We start from the raw sequence: 8,364 nt of genomic DNA, 5'->3' as shown, positions 1-8,364 counted from the left end.
TTGTGGGTTTATAGAGAAATGGGAAGACAGATGCGTCTCCATATATATATTTCAAGGTCCATAGCTCTGCCATGCCCCCTCCTGTCTGTAATTCTTCCCAAAAAAATATCATTATTCCTCCAAAGGGAAATATGTATACACACACACACACACACACACACACACACACACACACACACATACACACGCAACTGTTGTCTCCTTTCTCCTGCTTCAACTCAGCGCAAAGCTTAGTGCTTTCATAGCATGATAGTTGATTTCCCCTCGGGTCCATTCGGCTTTCAGCGGGTTCCCAGGTGAACTGAAAAGCAGAGCTGTTCTCATCTGGTTGCTCCTGGAGTTTCTATGGTCTCAGTACAACCTGTTTCTCTCTCGCGCAGCTCCCTCCCTCTCTTCCACCCTCCGAGGTGTGGGGACCTTCTCGCCCCCCTCCTTTCTCTAGCCCAGGGCCCCAGCTGAGTCCTCTTGGGAGAAACCCGCTGCCACATACTCGGGAAGGGAAGCTGGAGAAGAAGGCGGGGGAGGCACAAAGGGTGGAGGCCTTGCAGCAGCAGCGCAGCCAGAGGGGCGGCTGAAGGTTGCATCTGCTGGAAGGAGGCTTTTTGGCTGCCTGGTAACCGGCTGCCAGAACAGAGAGTAAGGGAGAGAGAGGGAGAGGAGCATAGAGCAGGGCAGCAGCTCTTGATGTCAGGACCAAGGGAGAGGATCATGCCAGCAACCCCAGCCCGCCCCAAAGCCAGACAAGCGGACTGCGGGAGAGGAGCCCGACAAGAGGTGTAGGCAGAACCTGAGTGGGGGGCACAAGAGCCCTTGGCTAGCGCGCAGCATGCCCCCTGCTCCAGGGCCATGGAGATCACCCTGGTGCCCCTGGAGAACGGAGGTGCCATGACCATCAGAGGAGAAGGTGAGGCAAGACCAGGCTGTGGTCAGACCATGGGAGAAGAGCTTCAGTATCCTCCGACAGCTGGGCTTAGCGATGGGCAAAAGGAGCAGGCTCCAAGGGGGTGCAGCACACAGAGGGGCATGGACCCAGGAGGGGGACCTTTGACTCCGCTGCCTCAGGAACTGCCTCAGCCTAGACGGCCCACTCCAGAGGATGAGGAGGGAGAAGGCAACCCCAGCTTGGGCATGGTGGAGGACCAGGTACCAGTACTGGGACCGGGGTCCCTTCACCACCAGCGAGTTCTCATAAACATCTTTGGGCTGCACTTCGAGACGCAGCTGGGCACCTTAGCTCAGTTCCCCAATACCCTCCTGGGGGACCCAGCCAAGCGTCTGCCCTACTTTGACCTTCTGAGAAATGAGTACTTCTTCGACCGCAATTGGCCCAGCTTCGATGGTATCCTCTACCACTACCAGTCTGGAGGGCGCCTGTGGAGGCTGGTCAATGTCTCCCTGGAAGTGTTCGCAGATGAGATCTGCTTTTACCAGCTGGGGGACGAGGCCATGGAGTGCTTTCGGGAGGACGAGGGCTTCATTAAAGAAGAGGAGAAACCCCTGCCCCGTAACTAGTTCCAAGGTCAGGTGTGGCTGATCTTTGAATACCCGGAAAGCTCTGGGGCTGCACGGGCCATCGCCATCATCTCCGTCTTAGTCATTCTCATTTCTATCATCACCTTCTGCTTGGAGACCCTGCCTGAGTTCAGGGATGAACATGAGCATCTTCAACATCCCCCGGTGCCTTACCAGCCTTCTGCCCCCGCCTCAGGGACAAATGGCAGTGGGGCCATGGCACCTCCCTCTGGCCGACAGTGGCTCCACTCCTGCCTATGACATTGGCAGACCCTTTCTTCATTGTAGAGACCACGTGTGTCATCTGGTTCACTTTTGAGCTGCTTGTGTGCTTCTTTGCCTGTCCCAGCAAGGCAGAGTTCTCCAGGAACACCATGAACATCATTGATATTGTGGCCATCTTTCCCTACTTCATCACCCTGGGCACTGAACTGGCAGAACAACAGCCAGGAGGTGGAGGAGGGGGTGGCCAGAACGGGCAGCAGGCCATGTCCTTGGCCATCCTCAGGGTGATCCGCCTGGTCCGGGTGTTCCGCATCTTCAAGCTCTCGAGACCCTCCAAGGGCTGCAGATTCTGGGGAAGACCTTGCAGGCCTCCATGAGGGAGCTGGGGCTGCTCATCTTCTTCCTTTTCCTTGGAGTCATCCTCTTTTCCAGTGCCGTCTACTTTGCAGAAGCAGACAACCAGGGGTCCCACTTCTCCAGCATCCCTGATGCCTTCTGGTGGGCAGTAGTCACTATGACCACCATGGGCTATGGGACATGAGGCCCATCACCGTGGGTGGTAAGATTGTGGGCTCTCTGTGTGCCATTGCTGGGGTCCTCACCATTGCCCTGCCTGTGCCCGTCATTGTATCCAACTTTAACTACTTCTGTCACCAGGAGACAGACCATGAAGAGCAGGGAGCCCTGAAGGAAGAGCAAGGCAACCAGAGACGGGGGTCTGGACTAGACTCCGGAGGACAAAGGAAGTCCAGCTGGAGTAAGGCTTCCCTCTGCAAGGCTGGGGGGTCCCTGGAGAATTCTGACAGTAACCGAAGGGGCAGCTGCCCCCTGGAGAAGTGTAATCTCAAGGCCAAGAGCAATGTTGACTTGCGGAGATCTCTGTATGCCCTCTGTCTGGACAGCAGCTGGGAAACTGACTTGTAAAGGGAGGCAGCAGATTGGGGAACAGGGGTGGCCTCTGAAGCTGGAGATTTACTTTATACCACAGAGTATTCCAAGTCCACCTTGTTACTGAAGCCTGTTTTTCTCTTCCTCCTACCCTCTAACTCCCCACTTTCCCTCTTTTTTTTCCATGACACCAAGGGTCGCCTATTTTTAAAAAGTACCACATTCCATGACACAGGAGCTGTTGAAATGGTGAGCGCTGTGAGTTGAATGTATTTTAGCCAGCTTCCTATACCCAGCAGAGGGATAACCCAAACAAAAATGACTTTAAATAGCTCAGATCCCAAGAGATTCTGTAGCTCTCCCCATCCATGTGTTCCAAATTTGTTTTACATATTATTATATTTGTGTATAGAAGACAATGTTATTTTTATGGCTGGTGAGTGAATTTTTGTACTGTAGTTCAGAGGGAGAATATTTGCATTTATTCCCAAGATATATGTTGAATTTATGTAAAAGAGTTTTTTGATGTTTTCCTGGGATACTTGGAGCCAGAGATCCTGGCATGACTGTTTCTTCAAGTCTCTCTCTTTTCTGGGATGTGATATGGGTGCTTTATATCTAGGGTAAGGAATGTTCTGGAAAAAAAACAACAAAAAACAGATCTGACTTTTTCTGTGAGTCTTAAGTGATTCTTATAACTTTCTTTGAAAAGCATTCTAATGGTGTTAGAGGAAGACTTCTGATAATCCATTTTCCTTATTTTTAATCCCAGGAAATAAATTGTGACTTACTTGGGGCAAGTGTTAGTTTTTTTTTTTTTTTTGAAACTTTAGATAATAGTCTGCCACTTGTTGTTTCTGGTTTTGGAGTCAGGGCAAATGCCTCGACTGGGGGTAGAAGACTTGGAAAGCTAATAATGGTTTCTCTAAGCCTCAGAGGTGATGGTGGGTAGATTCTGTTTGTTTCAGGCTGCCTTTGACACAGACACACTGCAAGGTGCTGTGTGATGTGTGGTATCAGACACCACATCAGTATGGAATGTGCAGGGGACTAAAAGGAAGAGGATGGTGAGTACACCCCCACCCGCCCCAGTGGTTCCCTGGGGCTGGATTTCTGAAGTGTCCTTTTCTGCAGGTTTTAGGACTTCCTTGGCACTGCTCTCAATAGATCTGAGAAACAAATCTGATTTCCACAGGCATGAAATCTGTTCACAAAAGCGCAGATGAGTGTGAAAGTCACACAGGGAACAGTGCCTGATGCCCACTGCCCTATGGCACAGCAGAGGAATAAGCAAAGCCTTTATGGTGGACAATAGCAGCAAGAGGCCAGGGGAAGGATTTGCCTGTTCCCATTAAAGGCTGGTTTTGACAGATTGTAGCCTTGCCCTGAGCAGTCCCTGAACTCAAAGCAAATCCCTTTGTTTCCTTTATACTGAGTGGCTGTGGCAAAACATGACAATAGGAATAACCCTGGCTACAATTTCTCTCTGGGTCTATATATCAGGATTCCTGCTGCTGCTTTTCCTGCTGGATAATCCAAAGACTGGTTGTTTTCCAGTTTCAGCAGGGAGGGCCTGTGACCCATAATCACAGGTCCACTCCTCAAGAGTGAGCTTTTTGACTGATTCTGAAGGTGTGGTGTCAGGGTTGGGGCAGTTGTCTCTAGCCACTGGTGGCTGGCTATTTACATTTAGATACAAATTAAATAGGATTAAATTTAGAGTTCCTCAAAGCCATCAGCCGAACTTGAAGTGCAGCAGTGGCTAATGATGACATTTCTGTTGTTGCAGAACTTTCTATTGGATGATGCTGATCTGGAAGGAAAGAAAGGCCAACTGATAATGGCAGTTACCTTGGCATGGTGGGGACAGGGATCGAATGCATATTTATTGCCTTCACTGTGGCCGCTGTCCTCAGCACTGGGGCTACCCGGATGCATAAACAGACCCATGGCTGCCCGGGGAGCCACTATGCTGGAGGGTGGTTTGTCAAGTGGAAAAGCAGGGCCAGGGCCTGGGTACAGAGTGCGGGCCAGTGACACAGGGTGGCCATGACACATTGTTTTCACTTACCTGCATGTTTTTCAGATGAGGAGACTCCTTACTTGTATAATTTACACTTTGTAAAGGAAACAAGGGGCTGGGGTTGTGGCTCAGGGGTAGAGCACTTGCCTAGTGTATGTGAGACAGTGGGTTTGATTCTCAGCACTGCATATAAATAAGTAAATAAGATAAAAAGGTCCATTGACAACTAAAAAATATTTAAAAAAAAAGAAATGAAAGCCCCCAGTTGCTGAGAGAGGAAGACTGGATTCTCATCTGATTCTCACCCTAATGTGCACCTCATGGCCTAACCCTTCTGGGACTTTTATTTACCTCCCTTGTGCATTGAGCAGGAGCTCTGGGCCACCCGCCTGCCCTCCTGGGGTTGGCTGCATCTGTGATCCTCTCTACCTGCCCAGGAGACCCGTGGAGCCTTGGGAGGTGTTAACATGGCAAGCTTCTATGGGAACCTATTGCGAGAATTGCAAACACACACACACACACACACACACACACACACACACACACACACACGGAGAAGGCAGCACAGGAGGCCTCTGCAACCCCAGAGGCTTGAAAATCCTGCAAAGTGCCTCTGGGCACCTGGGTTAAAGTGATCCAAGCTCCTGAGACAGCAGCTCCAGCAGCGAAGACGGCCCTGCAGGCCCTTCCTAATGACATTTAGCAGCGCCTACCTTCCCCTGGGCACCTTTACCCAGACTAATTTATTTAATCTTGAGGACAACTCTGCCAGGTCAGCACAATATATCACCTCCAATTTACAGATGGGGAAACTGAGATCTCAACTACTACCTAACACCTGATTATTATTTTGGGGGGGTACTAGGGATTGAACCCAAGGGCACTTAACCACTGAGCTATAGTCTCAGCCACTTTTTGTATTTTATTTAGAGACAGGGTCTCCCTGAGTTATTCAGGCTGCCTCTGGACTCCCCATCCTCCTGTCTCAGCATCCTGAGCTGCTGGGATTACAGGCGTGTGCCACTGCACCAACCTAACACCAGATTATTAAGTGGGGGGGCTGGACTTCAACTCAGAGGGCAGCCTCCAAAGCCCTGAGTCTTAACCACTGTGCCTCAGCACCTGCTGCATACAGCCAACTAGGATAGAAAACAGAAGAAATCGAGGCTTTGCTTGTTGAAAGCAGTGTCTGCTTGTGTTTGGGGGGCACAGACCAAGTGGGGAGGAGCTCTGAGGGAGGTTTCTGGAGTCTCCCTGCTTCTCCTTTGCCAAGATATTCTCTGGATACCCAAGGGACCCAAAGCCAGTGCCAGCTGCAGGAGCAAGGGCTTGTGGGCCACGGGAGGCCTTCAGCTTTTATTCTGAATAAAGATGGGAAGGACTTGGAGAGCAGGATTGGCTGGGCAGTCCTGGTTCTGCCCAAGGGAGGCTTGGTGGGGAGACTGGGGTCCCCCTCCTGGGCCCCACCTGACTCCCCAGTGCAGAGTCCTGGGAGAATGTCTTCAAGCTCGTTCTCAGCCTGCTCTCTGGACTCCCCTGTACATTTCACTGGGATCTCCACCTGACTCAGCCATTCTCACTGGAGCTGCAACTCAGCCTTCCTCTTGTAGCTACGGCTACTTGGTTGCAGTACCCATTTTGCCATTTACCAGCTATGGGAATTGGGTAAATCTGTGCCTTAATCTATTCCTCTTCCTCCTCCTACTCTTCCCCTCCTTCCCTTTCCCTCATCTTCCTCCTCCTCCTCCTCCTCTTCATCTTCTTGTACTGGGGATTGAAACCAAGGACACTTTATAGCTGAGCTACATCCCCAGTTCTTATTTTTTGAAACAGGGCCTCACTAAGTTTCTGATGCTGGCCTCAAACCTGCAATCCTTCTGTCTCAGCCTCCAGAATTGCCAGGATTATTGGTGTGTACCACTATACCTGGCTTCAGTCCCTATTTCTGCAAATGGGGCTGGAAAGGTTACTAATTAATAGGGTTGTTGAGTGGATTAGCTAAGTTAATATGAGTGACATACTTGGTGTTGTGTCTGACACAGAATAAGAACTTAATAAATACCAGCTGTTTTGATAATTGCTGCTGCTGTTTTCTTTCTTTCTTCCAGCTGGTCCTGGAGACAGGGTCTCGCTAATTTGCTTAGGGCCTCACTGATTTGCTGAGTCTGCCTGGAACTTGTGATCCTCCTGCCTCAGCCTCCTGAGATGCTGGGATTGCAGGTGTGAGCCACCATGCCTAGCTCTTTGATCCTTCTCTCTTTCTTTTTCTTCTGATTTTGCAGTGCTGGGAATCAAAACCAGGGCCTTGTGCATACTAAGCTCATGCTCTACCACTGAGCTGTACTCCAGCCTTGTTTCTTAAATAAGTCCAGGAAGCCCAATCTTCACTAGCAAAAAAAAAACTTTTCCACCCTTTCAAGCATAACGGAGATGTTAAATTACAAGCTTGGGAGTTCCACAGAGATCCTGGTCCCTGGCACAAACCTAGATAAGTTTCTGTTGCTTATAAGCCACCTGAGCCACCCCAAAAGACAAAGCCTGAAAGTTGGCACCCACAAGTGGGGGAGGAGCTGCTGTTGCAAATATTCATAGTGTGGAAGAAACTTTGGAACTAGAGGAGTTTTGAGGTGCATGCCAAGAGAAACCTACATTGCCATGAACAGACTATTAATATTAAGGGTGAAAAATATATATATTAAGGGTGGTTCTTGTAAAAGCCCAGAAAGGAAAGAGGAAGCTGCAGAGAGAGCTTGCCCTTCTGACCATCAAAGAGAACACTTTTGAGGCCAGGAACAGAATGCTGAGGGGTTATGAAGAGTAAGCTATTCTGATGAGGAATGTTATTGGGAACTGGGGGAGAGGCAACCCTTGTTATAAAGTGGCACCAAATTTGACTCAGTTGTATGTCATGGTGCTTCATGAAGATGGAACCTTGTGAGCAGTAAAATTGAATATTGCAGGGCATGGTGGTGCACACCTGTAACCCCAGTGATTTGGGAGGCTGAGGCAGTAGGATTGCAAGTCAGAGGCTAGTCTCAGCAACTTATTGAGAACCTGTCTTGAAATAAAAAGTAGAAAGGGCTTGGGCTGGGGATGTGGCTCAAGCGGTAGCGAGCTCACCTGGCATGCTTGCGGCCCGGGTTCGATCCTCTGCACCACATACAAACAATGATGTTGTGTCTGCCGAGAACTAAAAAATAAATATTAAAAAATTCTCTCTCTCTCTCTCTCTCTCTCTCTCTCTCTCTCTCTCTCTCTCTCTCTCTCTCACTCTGTCTTTAAAAAAAAAGAAAGGGCTAGGGATATAGCTCAGTGGTAGAGCACCCCTGGGTCCAATCTCTGGTATCTCTCACATACACACACACACAAAAAAAATAAAAAGAAAGAAAGAAAGAAGTATGTTTTTAAGCAGTGTTGTAGGTGTAGATAGCTCTTTCCTAAGTGCTTACAGTAAATGGGAGAAGACAGAAGTGTTAATCAAAAGGTCTGAGCCCTGGAATACTGGGGAAAAATGAAATGCTGCTCAGGAGAGAATAAAGGTGTCACCAGAGGACATTCTGATAAGGTTAGTGTGGGTCTGTTGTCCTAGAGAACTGGAGAATGACTGAAGGCATTGCAGGGGGTCACTGGCCTGCCCCTCCCATCACAAGCCCGGATTGCCAGACCCCGGCAATTTCAAAGGAGGTGTGGGTGCTGTGGGGCCTTGGCTGCCAGTG

General features: G+C 49.6%; 1 pseudogene; it reads left to right on the top strand.

The window, feature by feature from the left end:
* Positions 1-754: 754 nt before the first annotated feature.
* Positions 755-3,089, top strand: LOC144374823 (potassium voltage-gated channel subfamily A member 5-like; annotated as a pseudogene).
* The last annotated feature ends 5,275 nt before the right edge of the window (positions 3,090-8,364 follow it).

The sequence above is a fragment of the Ictidomys tridecemlineatus genome, unplaced genomic scaffold (assembly GCF_052094955.1).
Source record: "Ictidomys tridecemlineatus isolate mIctTri1 unplaced genomic scaffold, mIctTri1.hap1 Scaffold_90, whole genome shotgun sequence".
Lineage (NCBI taxonomy): Eukaryota > Metazoa > Chordata > Mammalia > Rodentia > Sciuridae > Ictidomys > Ictidomys tridecemlineatus.
Note: the sequence above shows the minus strand (reverse complement) of the source record. Positions and strands in the feature narration are given on the sequence as shown.